A 21,448-nucleotide genomic window follows, 5' to 3' on the forward strand; every position below is an offset into this window, starting at 1 on the left:
GATCTTAAGGAGAGAAATGCAAGCAGAGAGATCAACATCTTCAGAACTTGTTCATGTTGAGGCTGTCCATCTGGATGCAACCCACAAAGTGGGGGAATGGCATATTTGACTGTTCAGATTGTTCAGACTAATGACTCAATGTCAGAAGGATGAAACTTACAGGTCTCATACATCATATGATTCCTGCTGAGCTAGTAACTGCAATATTACCCTCTAGTAATTTGTAGTGGCGGTGGGCCTGTGAGTGCAGCCAATTTTAGGCCATACAGTACAAGTACAGATTAGCCTTCAAATAGCTTTGCCCTAAACTGTTTAGAGCTTCAAAGGTAATCACTAGCAATTTTAATTGGGCCTGGGATCTTAATGGAAAACAAATACAACTGATATAAAATATGTGTTGTTTTTTCTACCAACTGGACCCCACAAGCAACTAGTTAGAACTTTTCTGTACCAACGGTCTTTAAAGGCAGGTCTACACTGAGGTGAACTTCTGATTTCACCTCAAGATCTCTTTTGTGGCCAGTCATCTCCAGTTCAGACCCCTTACTCTATATGTTAAGTAAGGGTTTTCAAAATCCCAAATGTATAACTTAACACTGCTGACATCATAACACCATTATATAAACCAATGATGTAACCATACTTGGAGTACAGTTTTAGTTGCCTCACCTCAAAAAATGATGTTGTGATAAGGGCAACCAAAATGATCATGGAGATGAAGCAACCCCCCATGAGGAAAGGTTTCAGCATTCAGAGCTCAAACTCAGGACCCTGAGATTAAGAGTCTCATGCTCTACCAAATTCCAGTTGTTGGAAACTGCAGAAAGGGAGACTGCTGTTGTGCTCAATTCCTGCTTGTAGGCAACTGGTTGGCCAATGAGAGAACAGGGTGTTGGACAAGATGGGCCACTGGCCTGATTCAGCGAACTCTTCTAAAGGTCTGGTGTTTATTTTCTAACCTTGGCAGACTTATTTTTCTACAAGCTTTGTATTTTTATATTTAATAATGCTTTCCACCTGGAAAAGATGTCAAGCTATCCAGCATACAATTTCTCAGACTCCCCCTCCTCGCAAAGGTCCCTTTTAAAGAATTAGTATTACAAGTTTGGCCACTTTCCAGTTCTCACATACTGATAATTGGGATGTTACAACTTTCTGTTAGAATAGCAGTATGTTTCTATACTAGAATTGCAGCCTTAATGTGCAAGAAACTAGATAAAACTGCTCTGTCTCCCCCCTCTCAATGTCTTTGATTATTTTAAAGTTTTAAATTGTAATAATAATGTGTTAATGTTATACATTATTGTGCATTTATTGGAGATGGTGCTATGTGTTGCTTGAGTATATGCCGTGAACCAGTCTGAGGGCCTCGTCATGTCATGAGATTGATCTATTGTATGAGGCGTTTATATCCAGTCACTCAGTCATGTTATTTCTGTGAAAATATTTCAGCAGATTGATGTGTATATATCCAAAGTACTGTATATTCTGATCATGTCAGATATGAAGAGGTAGCATAATAAGAACTGGGCCATTAGAAGAGCATCATCAATAGTGTTAGTAAGCAGAGGAAGCTTTTCTATGCATTTTCAATTAATCTCAGCAGGCTGTGTTTGCGTCTATACAAGGTGCATAATCTAAGTTGTGCTGTCTTCTGTAGAAATGGAAAAGACAAAAGACCAAACCAGGCATTGCATGGAGATACATCTCCTGCTGGTTTTTTTAAAAACAAAACAACAAAACAAAAGCAGCCTCTGCAGACTGCCAGTGGTAGTTAGGGCAGGTGGATGGAAGCTTCTTAACCTTTGTACTTCCCACCATTAGTCCACTCAAAAACTGCCCTCCCTATTCTAATCTTCTGCCTGGCCCCACATCTTTTTCACTCTTGATTTTCAGTAAAACCAAAACCAATTCCCAAACACCAGACTATTGAGGAAAGAAGCACAGGAGTTCATGTCATGTCTAATTTGGTCCAGACTTCTATCCTAATCCTGAACTTGTTTACTCAAAGGGTATATTAAGTTCAGTGAAACTTACTTGCAGTCTGAAGCATGGAATTCTATGCACACTTACTCAGGAGTGAACGTCACTGGTCCTTTAATTCTGAATAGACATATATAGGGTTGCAGCTGTTGAATCTGTATTTCTGATAGGAAATATGATGTGCCTTTATATAATTTGCAATTTGGGGGGATGTGCCATGAAAAGTAAGTTATATATCAATGAATGAAAACATTTAAGTAAATGAATCCAAATATATAAGTAAGCAGCTATTATGTTTTTGTTTTCTCATGTATCTAACCCTAATAAACACCTCATCTGCATGACTATATTTTTCTGTGAACTATGCCAAAGCATAGATGCTTTTAGGTGAAGTACATTTTTTCATTTCACACACTAAATGAAAATATGATTTTCTATCACCGCAGCTGCAATGTGTGAGGTTCTATAAACAGATTCAGCTGAGAAATTCCTGTAAATCATTAATGATTTATCAGAATTGGAATTTTTTCTCAAGCACAAGAATTTATTCATCAAAAGCCCCCAAACTATCAAAGCATACAGGCATTGTAGGACAGATTGTTTATTATAATAAACTGTATTTCTTACAGAGTGATGCCATTATTGCGACATTTTTGAATTGCAAATGAATAGAGCTCATCTTCTGGGGTTGTTAATGCCTGACAGATCAGAATCAAATAGCCACTAGCAACACAAGCAAAATGAGATGTTTCCTTCATCCTCGCCCCCGCCACCTTGTGATCATATTTACAAAAGCAAAGTTGTAACGTTCTCATACAGTTCTGAAATGGTTCAACAAGGCATACCTACATTTTGAATATTTTAAGAAAAACCCCACAAAACTACAAGTAATACATAAACAGCATTTCCCTTTACCTGTTGCCCCAGATAACTAAACTGCTATTTATAATCTCTTTCTTCATCAAGCCAGCCAATTTCCCTCCATCCCAATGGATTATGTATCTCCTGCAAAACACTGGCTCCAGTCTTATAGTGTCTGGTCATGGCAAGATTCCTCAACTTCAATAGGATAAGATTGTGCTTTCAGAAATGGACTGCCTTCAATAAAAAAAGACGTCATTTACGCAACACAGTTATGCAAGAACTGAGATGCAATGTGTTTTTTGAGGGTATTATTATTTTAATGGAATTATTATTATGATGAAAGCATTTGTATACTGCTTTTCATTCACCGAATACCAAAGCAGTTCACAACCATCAAAATTACAATAATAAAATATTTCAATAAAACATTCAATAAACATTTACACCAGCCACAAACTGAAGAACTGGTATTAGTGGCTTAGGCAGATTTGTTGGGTCAACTTATTTTTAAAAATAGCTTAATCTTTTCCCAGATACTGTCATTGTCTTCCAAATTATTTTTTTGTGTAATGGTGGTTTAGCTGCTATGTATTATGTAATTCTGAGGTAAAGGAAAAACCTCAAGATTTTACTTTCTACACATTTTCATTGATTAGTACTATAAATGATTTCAGAATTATTATTTAAACCAAAACAGCCCCTCTGTCTCTAAGGCACATCAAGAAAAAAAAATTCTTTGTATTTGCATAATAATTGCTTTGAAACAAGTGATCTACTAAGCAATACTATGTAGACATAGTGTAATGAATGCAGTAGACACAGTCTCTTAGATCAATATCAGAAATACAATGAAAGCTGAATATTTGAAGTCTCTAGATTATTTCAAATCTCTATAATGAGTAATGAGCTCATTTTGATAAGCATTAAGCACAAATTTAATTATATTACTGGTAATTATTAGCAGGTTGTACAATGTGAAGTCCCTTTCATTTTCTTCAAAAGTTGTTATCCATATTAATAATAAAAAATATACATTATTTGACCTCATGAACTGCACAAAAATAAGAAACATGGTTAGTTAGGGATGACTCTGCCCATAAGTCATTTTATTTATTGCACTTTCACACCAAGTGCACACATCTCATTTGTTCTATACAGTGGTATCTCGGGTTAAGAACTTAATTCGTTCTGGAGGTCTGTTCTTAACCTGAAACTGTTCTTAACCTGAGGTACCACTTTAGCTAATGGGGCCTCCCACTGCCACCGCAGTGCAGCCATGCGATTTCTGTTCTCATCCTGAGGTAAAGTTCTTAACCTGAGGTACTATTACTGGGTTAGTGGAGTCTGTAACCTGAAGCATTTGTAACCCGAGGTACCACTGCGTATGATGTTAATCAACACACAGTTCTGCTGTGAAATGAAAGGATGTGAAAATCAAAATGATACTTTTTGTGTAGCATAAGATTAACAAAACATGTTAAAATATTATTTGTGGTTTTTTGATTTAAATAAATACAAGGTGTTATTGCTCAGTTGATAAACATTTGAGAAAGAGAAAGTTGAATGATCATTTTGAAGTCAGAAAGTCAGTAAGAGAACACTTTTTGGATTCAGTTCTATGCAGTGCTCTCTTTTTTTGCTTTTGCTTTTTTTTAAAAAAAAGATACTATGTAGTTGTTATAGTAAGTGCCACACATTTAATGTTTTTTGGGGGCGGGAAGGTGCCGGTACTGTGTAGCCTTGAGTAGCACCAGAAAAAGAACTTGTTCTATACCTATTCAGCGCAGTAAACTACATAGTACCGTAGTTATTTTTGGATAGAAATATTTAGGAGGGTCTTGTTAAGGGGCACTGACGTCAACAAGTAAGTTAAGCACATACTGATTTATCCTTTCCTGAGCCTAGTGGATTTAAAATTGCTTAATATTGGCTTGATCATGCCCATGTTTTGACATGGACTTGTGCTTCACACAAGCCTGCTAGAGGAAAAAACAGTAACAACTGTGGAAAGTAGCTTGTTCTTTTTCCTAATAGTGTATTTAGGCTTTGTTTTCTTTCAAGTGTCATTTTTAATAAAATATGAGTGTGTAGCATTGGAAGGGGCACATATTTCTCATGAAATTAAAAATTATGGAATTACATAGGATTGTCCAAAGGAATTACATTGGCAGTGTAAAAATATGGTAGAATCTCTAGATGCAGCTTGTATGTGTTGTTGCTTCCTGGAGGGAATCAGGAACTAATTAAGAGCAACACCCAATTTCCTGTTGCCTGAAAAGAGACAAGCTAGGACAAAGAAAACTCTGTAGAAACATTTGCTTAAATACAACTGACAGTTGGCTGACAAAGCAAATAATCTGTCTGATGTTGTATTCAGTTCCATGAGTGTGTGGATGTTCCACATTCATGACATTAGGACAAACTTGCTTAGACTCATAAAGCATCCATGGTGTTACGTGCAAACTAGATGTGACTTTAAACTTCTGTTTGAATTAGGGATTTGTGTGTGTGCGTGTGTAACTGGCCAATTTTTCTCTTAAAAAAAATCCAAAGCAGACACAAGTTTTCAAACCCCTGCCACCATAGCATGGACCCGTATCAACAAAATCTAATACAGTGGTACCTCAGGTTAAGTACTTAATTTGTTCCGAAGGTCCATACTTAACCTGAAACTGTTCTTAACCTGAAGCACCACTTTAGCTAATGGGGCCTCCTGCTGCTGCCGCACCGCTGGAGCCTGATTTCTGTTCTCATCCTGAAGCAAAGTTCTTAACCTGAAGCACTATTTCTGGGTTAGCGGAGTCTGTAACCTGAAGCGTATGTAACCTGAAGCGTATGTAACCTGAGGTACCACTGTAGTTTTTGCCCTTTTTGACACTCAGATCTAAGTGCCTGAGACAGAAGATTTGCAATGCCCAATAGTAGGGCTGGACTTCTTACAGGAGCATTCAACCCACTTGAACTGATGCACAATTTCTCCTGTTCTCAGCCATCTAGTATTTAGAACACCAAAGCAAACAAAACGTTGCATATTTTAAGTTATAATCATGCCTGACTAGAATGTGATGCACAGGCTTTGAATTACGGTAGATTAGAAGTTTGTATAGCTGTTGGCCTCAGCCTGCTAGCAAGGTCATTTTCGGCTCCTACACGAGTTTCCTCTCTGACCCCATGAGCACAATATCCTTCATGCAGTGGCAGGAGAGCTTCTAAAATGATCCCTTGAAGTACAGCCAGCCAACTACAACTGATATCATGCTCATCATAGTAAAAGATATGCTGGGCTGGCCATATATTGAGGATGGATGATCCCAGGGTGCCAACAACATTTGGTACCTAGTGAGTTACAGGAGGGTACTGCTGAACACAAGATGGAGAGGAAGCAAATGCTTCAAGGACATTTTGAGGCAACACGAACACTCATGTTTTTATGGTAACAGCTGGAAACTGATGGCAACAGAAAAGGATTGCTAACATGCTGCAGTTAGAGATTGAAGAGCTCAGTTGGAGAATAAATCTGTCATATATATATAGGCAAAGACAGTTTAAAACAGTGAAAGGCTTATGAAGGAGGTTACTTTTTTTAATAGAGAACATGCCGTAAGTAATCTTCATCTGCATGCACCTTCAGCTGTTGCATCACCTTGGATTTTTATGAAAGCTTAAAATGGCTAGATATCAACTCCATATCTAAGTTAGTATGTTAGTAATTACATATGATTCTCTATAAAGTCAAAGAATTTTAGCTGTGAGACTAAAATTGCATATACATAGGCTACATTCCTATGTGCAATTCCTTGAGAGTAATTCCTATTGAACTCACTGGGACTATTTTTGAGTAGATATGCACAGACATACATTGTGTATGTGTTTAGTTTCAAAACCTTACAGGACCTGATGCTGCATAGATATCCCTTGGCAGCCAGAAATATTTTATTTGATAAGAAAAGCAAACACATTATTTTGATAAAGTCCCACTGAATTGGGATATAAATGTGCCTGTTAAATATTACCTTCCAGCCTATGATATATACCCAACTTGTGATTACTGATGCACAGGCTGAGTTACTGATATAATATATAATGCAGAGAGAGAGAGATTTGCAAATTAATATTTACTTGCCATCAATTTTACTCCTCAAGGAAATTATTGCTCTCTGAATAGCACCACAAAATATGAGGAAAAGGGAAAACAGATGGGAAACAAATGCTAACAGTAAAAAGTGCAGCGGCAAATTTGGATTTAACTAGGAAATTTAAAGTGACAAATATTTCACTTTTCAAAACTCAACTTTTGTAAGATTAACATATGAGTTTGACCAGGATTGTGAACATCTACAATTACTGCTATCAAAATACTTCATCAGTCCTACTTATAGGAAAACCCTACAGAAAAATAAAAAAAAGATTACTGCACTTCAACACCTCATGCATAGAGATGATTTTACAGAACACTGCAAAGATTCATTTATTTGCAGGATAACACCATCATTTGGTGATGCTTCCTGGATGTCTGGAGTTGAAAATAATTTGTTTTGTTCATAAGCCTGTTGCATGAAACTAGATATCATCACAGTTATTTCATGCAGGCACCCAAGGGAAAAGTTTGCCTCTTTCCATATTCTTTTGCAGAAACACTGCATAATTTTTTGTGTAGCATGAGTGAGCTGAAAAGGCACATTTTCAACCTCTAGATCTGTAGTATGTCAACCAACACATACACTTCTTTTAGTAATTATATTGACTGAATTTCTTACATTATGCAAAGCTTCATGGTTACTAACGATATGAGTAATGCTTATACCACATTTTGAAGTGGAATGAAACCATAGGTGGTTAGTACTGGCATGGATGATTTGCTGTAGCAATTACTGATTTGATTGTGTGACCTTATACTTTTAAAGCTTTGTTTCTGTAAGCCTATAAGCTTCAGATCATCAGCCAAAGTTGTCTGTGGAGCTTAGGTGATTTATAACAGCTGAATAGCTGGTTCTCTTATTCTGTACAGGGCAAACATTGTTTGATAGGAAAGCTACTCTACAAGTCATTTTGCTCATCGAAATGAATCTGCCTGAACTACTGAAATAGTCACACAGTGCACACTTCTGGTCCTTGATAACTTGCACATAATCACGTCCTCAGGGTGGACTATGACCTCTGCAGTCAGCATGCTTTGCCAAAATTCAAAGCAAACGGGTAGAAAAACAATTTGCTTCAATATCTGTAGAAGCAGCCGGTTTGAGTGGCAACTTGGTCTTTCAGTGAGTTTTTGTGACCCCTGGATGAGTGGAAAGTTGTGCATGAATAAGCAGGCAAGTCCCAGCAAGGCAGATGTTGCACTCAGTGACCTTCACTTGCTGGAGCTGATAATAAGTTTGGCTGTCATTCACTGCCCTTTTGAGGGTTTCACACAGAGGATCAATGCCAAGGAGGCACATTTGATCCTATAGGCCCTGCCAGAAATTAGGTTTGGATTTAGATTTTCTGGCACTAATCCGACCCTAGTTTGACAACAAAGGATCTGTTGTAATAACATGTGCAGAAGGCATGTCTCTCATATGCTTGTTTCCTCAAAGGGACAAGATGGTCATGTCCTTGACTACCTTTCATTCACTACATAAATGTGAAGGTAAACAGGTATATTATATGTTAAATAATACATAAAATGATTAATGTTTGTGACCTTTTTTATTAAAAAAGTCAGTAAATACACAGAGATGTCACTAAAATCCTGTTTTTCAGTGGCTACTCTTAGCTTCCCAGCTCATTGTCAGCAATGCTCCTGGGGTAGTGATAACTCTGCCACACAACCTAAGTATGTCAGTTATCCTTATATGCAGTTCATAGTCTTTGAGAGAGAATGACATCCTAGCCAACTGTTTCTGTATGTTTTTCTAAAGCTTCATCCCTTCATTAATGTTTTAAAATCAGGGGCAGTCAACATGACACCTTCCAGATTCTATAGACTACAATTCCCATTATTCCTAACCCTTGGCCATGTTAGACAAGGATGATGGGACTTATAGTCCAAAACATATGGAGGGCATTATATTGTCTACTCATGTTTTGAACTCTGCATAGTCCTTTTTCTCAAGAATACACTATAAAGCACCCTTTGCTTCTGACATCTTTAATCACTCACACCTACGTGGCCAGAACCACTTAGCCTCTTGTCCTTTCTCCCTGCCGCATTCACATAGACTGGTAAATAATAATATTCCATCAGCTAAGCAGTTTTATCTGCCTTATTTACATAAAATTTAGCATTAACTTAAGAAAGCACCCACTACCCTTCATATTCCTGGAGGAATTTCGAAAGCCTTGAAATTCCACAGAAGTTTTGGCCAACAAAAATCCCCTAGATTTGCCTTTGAATATCACTTTGGGTGAAATTCAGTGAAAAATCTCATTGTTTTTGGAAAAGTCTTCTTTACCATCCCTAGTCATAAGTAATGCACATAGGTATGTGTCTCTGTATGCTGAAGTCTGTTGAGAAGGTGTTTGAATTCAGCTACAGCTGAGAGCTACCTCTAGTTTTTAAAGGAAAAGCAATAAACTGGCAGACAGACAATAAACAGATCTTTTGTGAGTTCAAAAAGGAGTGAATAGTATCTGGAGGCTGATGCAAGCAAGGTCTGCATTCCGGCACTGTTCATTGATTGAGCTCTCAGATGTCTGCTCTGAAGTTCACTAGGGCTTGCATAAGACATGGATCTGCCTTGCAGCCATTTCAAAGTTCAGTTAAAGGAGGGGAAGAAACTATGTTGTGGTTTTAAGTCAGCAGGGGAAAACCGATACATGGAAGGCAAAGAATGAAAAACTAGTGGTGGATGATAACAAAAGAAAACCCTCCATTACCTACATGCATCCTACAACAACTGCAGGACAAGTGGTTCATGTGGTATGGAGAAAGTAGTGCTTTGTGGGGCTTCATTGAGAAATGTAGGGACAGGGAAGGCCAGGGCTTTATACTTCAAAAACAAAACAAAAAACCCTCCTTACCCCTTCTCCTCCCACGTGGCCAGCATCATAACTATAGTGGCCTTCCTCACCACTCTAGATGCCCATTTATCACAACACACAGGCTATAGACAAGATATTTGGTGCAGGGATCTACAACCACCAAGTCCTAGCAGAATGAAGTAATTTCAGTTGCCATGCATTCTAATTCCATTTGTGATAGGGAGAGGCTGTCAACAGCTAGTCACTGTGAGCAGTAATCCTTGATAGCTAGACTAGTGCTTCTGTGTAGCCTGATGTAGTCACTCTGGGATGATTCAGGCATTGAGTAGGCACAGCAGTACAAGCCTCTGGGGACTCTACTACTTCAGGCATGTACTAGGGAGAATCATCTGTTCGAAAGTGTCTTTGCATTAACAATTCCTTCTGCATACAAAAGTGACCATTCACATGAAAGGCATGCCAAATAAGCTTTCTTCCTGACATGCCAGCTTTGTAAGCGCAAAGAGAGATTTTGACATAGAAGTACTTCCCAACATCTAAGCCCCAACTTTTATGAATTTCTTTTATGAATTTCTTGAACATTTGAATTACCTTGAATTATAGCCACTTCTCATAGTAATTTTGTCCTTAGGTGCATGAGTATAAACTGACATACACTGCATCAAAAGTTAAGTACTGTATGTACGTATGTGTTTACATACATACTGTAAACTGGAATTGTAAATAGGAATGCTGTATTCACTGCTATTTTTCTAGAAAAAAGGTGCCAGAACTCACCACAAATGCCTCCATTCTCCTATAATGGCAATGGCACCCACCTGAGAAGTTCCCAAATTGAGTTCCTGTGAGTTCTGGCTGGAAAGAAGCCCTGGCTATAATGAAATGGTTTTTAACATGTTTTAAAGATCTTGTTATTGTTTCATTGCTTGTTGCTGCCCTTTGGGAGGAAGAGATAGATATAAATGTAATAGATAAATGAACAATGAAATACATAGGGGCAGACTTTTTCTTCCTGTGGAGAAAACCATCAAGTCCAGTAATTTCCAGGGGAATTTACTACAGTATATGCTTTCAAAGTACATGGCAGCAAAGGTTCTGGGCAGCTGGATTAACATTGTTCTAAAAGACCAAAACACAGCTTGCAGGAATAGAGGAGGCAACGATGCAGCTCTTAGATTTTGAAGTGTACTCATGATTCAATCTAATAAGGTGATTGAGGATATGACTTGGTTAGAATGTTCCCCATTCTTTCCTTTAATCAGATGAGTCCACTCCTGTGTGAAATACTATTGCTTGGATAGGGAAGCCCTCACCCTTCTTGAGGGAGCATGCATGGTGAGCCTGTCCCTAGAAGCCACTGGATGAAGAACCTTTTAAGAGGTAAATCGACTTATTCCTTTGGAGGATCCTGAAAGGTGGGAACAGGCATCCAAGTTGAATTGTTCATTGGAGGGGGAACATCTCCGCATACTTCCCTTCAGTAGTGTTTTGCAAATATATTTTGTATACCATAATTTTACAAGCACGGATGCAATGGTGATAGGTTGACCTTCCCTTCACCACTGAAAGAACTGGTTTTCTAGAGGGTATGCATCCTGAGGTCCCAATTCCTGCTTCCCAGCAAACATTTTGGCACCACAGAGCCTCCTTAAGTATTGTAAAAATTGTCAACCTCCATGCATTTTTGTTTTGGTTTGCCAAAAATACTAATGTGAAAACATCAGTGAATAAAGAATAAAACTATTTGAAATAAGAGCTAGCACTAATGATGATGATGATTCAGCTGGAAATGTATTGTTCTTCACTGGTTTCCAAGCAAAATGTTCTTAAAAATGAGGAAATGAATGATATCCTTATTTTCTCTCTCCATCCCAGATGTTTTGAATAAAATGGGGATGAACAGTTCTGGCAAGTATAGAAAATGGTTGCATGGACTATTGTGTTATTAATTCCATATCCCACAAGAGACTATCAGACAGTGTTTAATTACTACTTTCCTGGACTCAGAAGGCATGAGATTAAGGTAAAGCAAACAGATTACTTTTCAGAGCAAGGTCCTAAAGCAAACATTTTACATAGTAAACTACAGTGGGAAAAGGTTCGTGACTATGATATTTAATTTAGTTGAAAAGGAAACACTTTTTTTATACAGTGGATAAAAGTTTGTCAAACATTGTGAATAAATTGAATTGATGGTGCCTGCAGAATTTGGTAGCACCGATACTAAAATAAAATGAAGTTATAAAAATGCAAGCATGAGTAAAGACTGGAGTATATTAATACATGATAGTATTAAGTAATCAATCATTTATGGCAGAAATACATCTGACATGTTAAAAAACTTATGTCATTTCCCAACATTTCCTAACTTTGTAGAGCTGTGGGAAGGGCTATCTAGCTAGAATAAAAACAATGAGGTTGTGTGAACTGGTGGCATCTGCTCTCACATGGCAGGGCAGTCCATGTGCACACTACACCCCCACCCCCAAAGGAAGCCTGAAAGCATCAGTTTGTTCATATATGAGGCATGAATACCCTCAAGTGTTTTGGCTAAGTAAGGTCATAACTTGAATAATCATTGTTAGGTATCTTGGGGTCATGAGCCTCTCCCCTCCCTCCACTTCAGTCATGTTAATCACGGTGAATATCTTAGGTGTAAAAGGAGACCATGCAATAGCAACGTACCATATCCTGATATAACCAGCTGCAGTGTCCCTTCCTTTGTCACCGTGATAAAGGATGTGTCAAGCATCACAAGCATCTCCCCTTTCCTCACATACGATGCTGCAATTAGGATCCCACTGTATTATATTCAGAGTTCAGCAACTGTTAAATGTGCTATGCCAGCATCACACTAACTACTATATCAGTCATGTTAGATGACCCCCTTGAAAATTGCTGCCAAAAGTTTATGTGTCAGAAATCACTTTCCAAAATGCTTATGAAGTGAAGAATTTTTCACAGCCCTGTAGACATGGAGAACTGTCACTCAATGCAACCAAGCGGAGCAGTTTATATTCGAAGACATGCAATTCAAAAGCCTTGCTTGGACAATTGCTACCTGTCATCTGTCAGCCATTGCGTACCATGTTTAGGCAGATGTTAACCCTAATACAGTCAAATAACCCCTGGAAATCACTACAAGAGATCCAATGAGTGCCTCTGCTTTATTTTCAATATGGATGATCCATAAAGGTTGTAGTCCAACGTAATTGCTCTCAAATGCCATCTATTGTAAAATTAAAACTTCCTATAAAATCTAGACCTCCATTTGTTCTGTATTTTATATGGGATTCATTTTTACTTGAACATTTATCCTGTTCCCAGAACACATCATTAAGTGAGATGACTGTATGAATCCCACCCCGTGCCTCTAAATATCCTGCTAGGTGCATGTATACTGGAAAACGTGTGTGTGTGTGATGTATAATGAAATTCCACACAGTGATTCATAAATGGAATAGTTTTTTTCAGACAGAATTTTGTAGCACATGAAGGAACCTTGTGTGTTAGAATACAGATAATGTGCACGTTCCCATATTAAATCAGGTCCCATGCAATGCACCCTGATGTTCTTGAAGATACATATTTTTAGAATACTATATCTATTCCAGATATAGCTGTATTATTACCATTTATGTGGATGCGGTGGCTGAAAACCATGTCACTCAAATTGTTCACTAATCATCCAAACAGCACAGACTTATGAATCTTGAAAGCTGATTGGTCTTATTCACTGACTTGTGAGTTCAGTCAATTATGAGATGAATTACTTCACATGAGTAAAGTAAAACATGTAGGGATTTTATATCATTAAATCCAGCAGAGTAAGTTAGAGATAAATTAGGTAAATCAGCTGGTTAGTTCACATTCACAATACTCTTTTGAAGAACAATTTTTCCTTTGAGTGAAGAAGATTACAGGACAAGCTACCAGCAGGACCTTCACTTTGAATGGGATTGCTCTTCAAGCATACAAGCTACTTAACTCCTGAAAATGCAGGTTCAGCTTCATGCAAAATTAAATATCAATAGGGCAATAGCACCAAGGAAGTTGGCTTTGTGGGCAGGTAAGCAAATGGAAAAAGGTTCAGGTCAGGTAAACTTTCTAAAATGGTTATTTATATAGCACAGTAAAAGTATCTGACATTTCAGGAAACCTCTGTTCAAGGAAGATCGCTTCCCTAAACAGTTGGAAAACAAATACAGATGTCATGAATTGGCTGTTATCTTGGATAACATTTTCTATGAGATAAGCAAACACCACTGTTCGAAAGCTTCACCATAATGTTAAGGAAGCAATAACATCAGCACACTAACCCCAAACTCAGTGGCATGGAGCTTATTAATGCAGCCAGTATAACTTACTTATTTAGCTTTATTTTTTATTGAAAACATTTATTTAAAACTTTTGAAGACAGGGGGTGATTATTTGATTTCCATGATCTCCTTGAAAATGCTTGACAGCGCCACCAGCAACCATAGCACAGCATGTGAATTTATTCCCTAGCCAATGCCTACTAAGATTTACACGACTTAAGTTTAATCATGAAACCGTCAAGACAATCCTACAAATTAAAGGATTATCTGAGCTACTGCTGTAACTATGACTCTGGGTACTTGTTATGTTGTCCCCATATTTTTAAAACCAAGTTTTAGTGAACTGTGACTATGATGTTCCTAGTATTTTACAATATTCTTAGCTGTGGGGGAATGTGCACTTTTTATTCATAATGTTAGAATCCTTTTGTGTCATTTAAAATGCTGCAGCTGTGATTATAGGAAATATTATAATATAGGATATACTGCAATGAAGCTTTTTGGCATATAAAAAGTACAGTATTATACTAAGGTTCTTGGTAGTACTAGGGTTCTCAAATGTTCAGACTCTTGTAGAAACCAACAAGATTCTAATAGGAATTCTAATAGTATAATTATATATTGATGCTACAAAGGATAGTGGAGAATCTTGAGAGATTTCCCCCTCCTGTTTAAAACTTAAAAATTGAAATCTGACTTAAATGTATTTAAAGCTTTTTTATAGATTTTTCTTTTTCTTTTTTACTGCAGCAGCAGGTAATGAGTTTTATCCTACTCTGATTTTTTTTTATAATAATATTTATTAAAATTTTGTTTAAACAGTAAAAAACATACAGAATAACATATAATTTTCCAATATCCACATTTCATTCTCCTCCTTGGACTTCCTCACAACTCTCGTCCCTGCATTCCAAACTCTTAAATTTTACCAGCAATTTATTAACTTTCAATTCTTATAATATAATTTTCCAATATTAAATCTCAAATTTTAGGAAATTTAGATCACAGTTTTAAAGACTTAGTTTTAACATAATATTTATCCAAAATTTGTCTTTTCTTTTAATTGGATTTAGATTCATGTTCCTTTTAACTAATTTGTTGGTACCATGTTGTTGCTAATCTTACATCTTTCTTAACATTCATACAATTTGCAATGTTTTTGTAGATAGTCCTTAAATTTCTTCCAGTCGCTTCTCGGCCTTTTGGCTAAGATCAAGTGTAGTATCCTACTCTGATTGTAAATATTTTGCCAAAATGTTTCTAAATGTAGTTTTCTGTCCTGTTAAATGCTGAGGATTCAGACTTGGGTGTTAGTGTTGTTCCATATAAAAACACCTCCATGTTCTAAACATTCAGAGAGCATCAACTGGTCTCTTATCAAATAAATGTGTTATCAGTGTCCTCAGTGTGCAAAGGTATCTTTGTTGATTCACTCTGTATTTTTAATCTATAATGCAATTATGAAAGTGTTATGTACTGAAGTTCTCACCCTGGGCCAGCAGGGGGATACTGTAGATAGTTTTCACTCAGGTCCACATTTGCAAATAAGGGATTGAAAGTGACGTTCAGTGATTGGATAGTTACAGAAAGTGGTTACTGTTGCGTTGTAGTGGAGCTCTATATAAGCAGGCTGGCTGAACCCTTCAGTTCAGTTCTGTTCTGGCCTGTGAATAAACAAGAGCTGTTTGAAGAATCACTGTGTTGTCTGATATGTTCACCCACAACTTAACAGAAAGTGTGCAAACAAGAAGAAATTTCTGCACTATAGACTGATCCTTTTTAAAAGTGAAAGTTAAATTTATTAAAACCATACATTAATGGCCTGAAGGCATTTAATTATTGGAGAAGCAATAAAACCTCCATAGAGACATTTCTTTACATTATTACTGCCACATCTCATTTTAGCAGATAAGCTATTTTGTGCAGGGTTTTTTTGCCTCCCCCCCTTTTTTTGAATGACAAGAACTTTCGCCTAAAAAAAAAGATAATGCAATTGGAGTAGCGGAGAGAGTGAGACAGACTGGGAAGTTATTTTCTTCATAAAAACCCATTGAATTGCTTATTCTGAAGGGTAGCATTTTTAGGGGAGGGGACTCAGCTCACTGCTAGTGCAGATTCTATGCATGCAGAAGGTTCCAGGTTCTGTCTCTGGGTTCTTCTAGTTAGGGCTAAACAATACAGAACTAGTTAAGCTAAGGCTACCAGACGTCCCCGGTTACCGGGGACAGTCCCAAGATTTGCAAATCTGTCCCCAGGAAATGTGGCAGCGGCATCCTCAGCAGCCCAGAGCGCAATTGGCTCTGGCTGGCTTCAGGAGCTGCTCGCTGCTTGCTGCCACTGCCACTGCCAAAGGGGAACTGAGGACGTCCGGTGTTACAGATCTCCTGCCCCCTTTGTTTTGACAGATTGGGGAGGCTCGGGAGGCTCAGGCGGGCGGCCGTTGCTCAGTTTTTTAGAAAACTCTACGCATTTATGTTTCACAGGGTGCGAAAGAAGGGCTTTGCACCTTGCCTGGCAGAGAAACCGCATTCCTTGTGCGCCTCCTGGGCAACAGCCACCCGCCCATGACTCCCGAGCCTCCCCCAATCTGTCAAAACCAAGGGGGAAGGGGGCAGGAGATTGGGGAAGGCTTAGGAGTCATGGGCGGGCGGCACGCTGTTGCCCCGTTTTTTAAAAACTGTGTATGTTTCACACAGTGCTAAAGAAGGGCTTTGCACCTTTAGACAATATGCATGTGTGCTTGGACCCAGGGCCTTTTGCCTCACCATCTACACTACTGACTCCCTGTTGCTATTCAGCTTCCAAAAAAAAAAAAAGTATCCCTGGATTCATTGAAAAAAATCTGGAAACCATAAGTTAAGCTAATTGTTTTAGTAACTGGTATAAGGTGGTTTGTTCTGTGGCTACATTTTAAAGGCAGCTTGGTACTTGAAATAGCATATTTGGAACATTCCGTATGTAATTAAGGCAATGAAGGAAAAAAGAAGAAATCCTCCATAGTGCTGAGGGAGCAGGAATTTTATAAAGTGCCCTGCTAGCTGAACTGTTGCTTGTGACGTTTCTTAATGCTATATTTCAAATGCTATTAGAAGCTTCTCTTCCTTCGACTGAATGATCCCTGAGCCCCCTGAAAATGGAAACTAAGCATGCTTGAATTGTTTTTGGTCTATTACAGCAGACATGGCACAAATGAAACTGACTTCCAAAGTATGATTTGTGCAGCGCTATATAACATGCACGCATAGGAAATTTATAGCATGCCACGAACTGCTTAATACTCAGCACTCAAACGACTCTCTTTCCACCGCATGCTCTAATAACTGGAGATTTAATACAGAACCTAATATTTGGACAGATATGAACATTGTTTTCCTTCTGTTTTACTGCCTTCTTGTAAACAGCAGCTTATTTAAATATAGTAGTAGATCCACGGGTATACAATATTCGATTGCTGTCCCCAAGACAGGCACTAGAGATCAAAAAGAAAATATATCTGAACTACAACAATGAAGCACTCACTTTTTACATAAAATAAAAAGGAATGGAAGGGAGAGATCTAAACAGGCTATTGATCTTATATATTTTTTCTATGTCATTTGGAAAAGCATTCTTATATTAATAAATAAAAGACAGAAATGCATGGAAGATATGAGATCTTTTTCACAGTGACACCTTAAGGCATTGAGTGACTGAATCTGCCGAACAAGCTGGTGAACTGTCACAGTTAGTTTGGTGGAGCTGAGGCAGCAGTTAGAGCAGCCCATTCTAAGCACTTGTTTTATGACTGTATTCAGGTAGTCAGTTTCTTTTATGTGGTTTTTGTATAGCACCACATTTTCGAGGAAAAATTGCTTCTCTCTTGCCTTTTTGAAGGATTATTTTATCTTAGGGCTCAGCAAGATGGCACCCACAGATACCAGTATGCCCATCACTACCTCCTATGCAAATATTCCTGCTTTTACTGGCTCTCTAGTTTGGACCCCCACCCCATTAAACATGCCCACATTTCATGAGTTGCTAGGATTCTGAAGAGAGGAGCTTTTCTCTGTGAGTGAGTGCAGTTGTGGCCAATTTAGCTGTCACATTCACACCGTTGTTGTGGCTCTCTCTCTTTTTCTGCTCTTTCAGGTATAGCATCCATTTTATGTTATGCCATATGGGTATGGCAGCCATTTTGTGAATGGCATCCACACAACTTCCTAAAAATCCAAATGTGCCCAGTGGTCCAAAAATATTGAGAAATAATCCTTGCTTTGTTGCAGGGGAAACACCTTAAGACTTCATAGTCAAGGAAACATTGAATGGGTCATTGTGTCTGTTTGTTAACCAGAAGGTTGGTGGTTTGAGCCCATTCAGGGATGGCTGTGGGCAGGATTAGATGTGGACTAGATGACTCTTGGGCTACCTTACAACTCTTCAATACTATGATTCTATGAATCTCAGATCTACACCAATGAGTTTGATAAGAGCAGGCAGAAGGGGATGACAGACATGAACCTGATGATTCCAAAACTTGACGGAAAGGATATTCTGAGCTATGCCATTATCCCCCCTCCCCAAGAGTTTGACTACTTCTATCTTACTTCCATCAGAGGGCAGAACTGCCTCAGACGGTCTCCTGAAGAGTCAGGCGCCATTGATTATTAGGACCCCTGCAGCTGAGACAGTGATGTCCTTGTGAGCTTTGGCTATCACTTGTTCTGTTGAATGGACAGTTGATTATGTAGGAGGCAAGTGCGCAGTACATCTCAATATAATTTGTGTGCAATGATTTCTTGGGCAGAAAAGAGAGGACAACAACAAGGGAACAGATATGCTTAAATCGCACTCAGTCTCCCTTTCAGCTATGCTGACAGGATATTTTGTTCCTTTCAGTCTCTGAATCCCTACTGTTGTATGTGACCAACAACCATATTCTTTTTCATGAAGTTTTTCTCTGCTCCAGTGACACCGAGTCTGGCTGCAACAGCTGTAGCATAGGGAATGATTGTCACAGCATAGCCTGTTAACGATGAGTGTTTGTTCCAGGTCATGTGAAGCAGAGATTTGGATTCTTGCCAGTGGCTGTGGAAAGGCAGCATTTATTGGTTGGATGAATGTTTAGGACACAGGGGTGTCACAGGGTGTGTCACAGCAGGCTGCCCTATGCAAGGAACAAATTGTACTTGCCTCCCCAAGGTAGCTGGAAGAAACCAAAGACAGCTCAGCTACTGGGCTTACTCTTATTCTTTGTCTGTGAGCAAGCATCTTTTAATGGCTCAGAGACAGTAAACAACAGGGAAGTTAAAAATCACAGGGTGGGGGGCATAGGTGGCTTCCCTCTGGTGCTAGAAATATAAATTAGGATAACATAAATGGTATGCTTTATCTGTGTGCACAGAACAGGTATCTTTAAGGGGGAAATCCAGTTAGGAATATTCCATTAGCCTATATTTTTAATTGAACCAACCTAATTTGTACTTCCAGAACTGTTATGCAGATTAGAAAGAGTCATCATTTGCTTTTTGCACTTTTCTGAATGTTGTAATGCATTTCTTGGTTTAAAAATGTAAAAAAAAGAGTTTAAAGCACATAGAAAGCACATTAAAGTACATATAAAATATTTATTTTATTTATTTTATGAATATTGTGAGTAAAAACACACAAATGTGTATTTATCTCATTTAAGAGAAATATTCTCTTTCTCTAAGTAATCCAACAGAACTACAAATGGGTTCAAGGGGATTATATGCTCTGTGTCACAGATAATCCTGGGGACCCAGATTCCTCAGAGTTTAGGGCTGCTGCTACTCCTTGCTTTCTTTTCTGTTTTCCTGTCAGATTAGAGAAGCCCTGCTCATCATAGGAAGTAGTGTAGCAGTGAGAGGATAAGTAACCCAGCCAACCACTCCCTGCCAGTTTCGTTATCCTATGGCAAGAGGCAACCCCTCTTTTCTTCAAATCTCTTATTTCCATGAAGAGAAGAGCTTTTGCAACACCTTACCAGTCCCACCATTACCCACTTGCTGTCCATTCAGGCTGATTACTGATCAGCCTACCCATGATTAAGCAGTTTGTTCCCCACATGTTATAATGGACTTTATGTGGCCAAGCAACCCTGCCCTGAATCAGATGACCTTAGGGCAGTCATCCCCAGCTTTCTACCTTCCAGATGTTTTGACTACAACGTCAAAAATTCCAAGCCAGCATGGCCAATGGGAGAGAAGGTCCAAAATATCTGGAGGGCACCATGTTAGAAAATACAGCCTTTGGGCAATACCACTAAGTAGGTAGATATGTTCCTCTGTTGCCACATCTCTTCCAACATTTATGAGGACATTTTTGGTCAATATAATGCATATTTACCTCAGTTTGATAGGCATCTTGTCTCCTGATGGAAAAAAAGAGAGGGTTTAATAACCTCATTATCTTCTGATTCTCTGCTTCCTCCATTTCTTTGTCCCGTTTCATTACAAATGAAGTTTTCTTATTCCAGGAACATGAATTGAGAGGTTTGTGCAGAAATGAGACAGTACCTTTGGAGTTTGCTTCACTGAGCAGGCAAAAGCTAGAAATAGAAACAGAAACTTTATTATCTGTAGGAATTGTATTTATCCATTAAGGTGTTTTTATGTGTTGAAAGGAGTGTCTATGATGAGTCAGTGGCTACTCATCATGATGCATATATATTACTTGAGGTATCAAGGCAGCATGACTCTGAGTACAAGTCACTGGGGAACCACAGCAGGAGAGGGACATTGTGCCCAGCCCTGCTTGCAAGTTTCCCACTTCCATCTGATTGGTCACTCTGAGAAACAAGATGCTGAACTAGATAGGCTTTTTGTCAGATTCAGCAGGGCTCCTTTTATAGGAGATTCTGGAACAGGCTTATCTGGAGAACTTCTTTATGTAAAATGGGCATGCAAAAGCTGAAAAGCCTGGAAAGTTCAGGAATTAATGCACGTATGGTAACAATGTCTTAATAATTCATCTGGAAGCCCAAAGGCTGCTGCTAAAACTTCTGAAGAGGTTCCTGGCTAACAATCTTTTCCTTTAGGAAGTCAGAAACAAGACAAACAATTATAAATCAAATGTTTTCTGTATGGTAGATTGAGGAAACTCTTTGATCTTTTGATCTTGGAACTGCATTAATTCATAACCCGAATGCTTTTACTTCCTGGCCTGAATCCCAGATTCCAGATGCCATTCAGAGGATATGTTTTCATGATCTATTGTTTGATAGTCTACATCCATTTTTAAAATCTGTATTTGCTATTATCAGGATTACAAGGTTTTCCTTGTGGGACTAGAGACCATTTATTAGGCAAAACTAATTAAAA

At 38.3% G+C, this 21,448-nt stretch overlaps 1 long non-coding RNA gene across 3 annotated transcripts in view; it reads left to right on the plus strand.

Moving 5' to 3' along the window:
- The window catches only part of LOC309368110, a 123,452-nt gene that overhangs the window by 29,545 nt on the left and 72,459 nt on the right, over nt 1-21,448 (plus strand). The gene's annotated exons all lie outside the window — the stretch shown is intronic.

The sequence above is a fragment of the Podarcis melisellensis genome, assembly GCF_964234715.1.
Source record: "Podarcis melisellensis genome assembly, chromosome: 4".
Taxonomy (NCBI): domain Eukaryota; kingdom Metazoa; phylum Chordata; class Lepidosauria; order Squamata; family Lacertidae; genus Podarcis; species Podarcis melisellensis.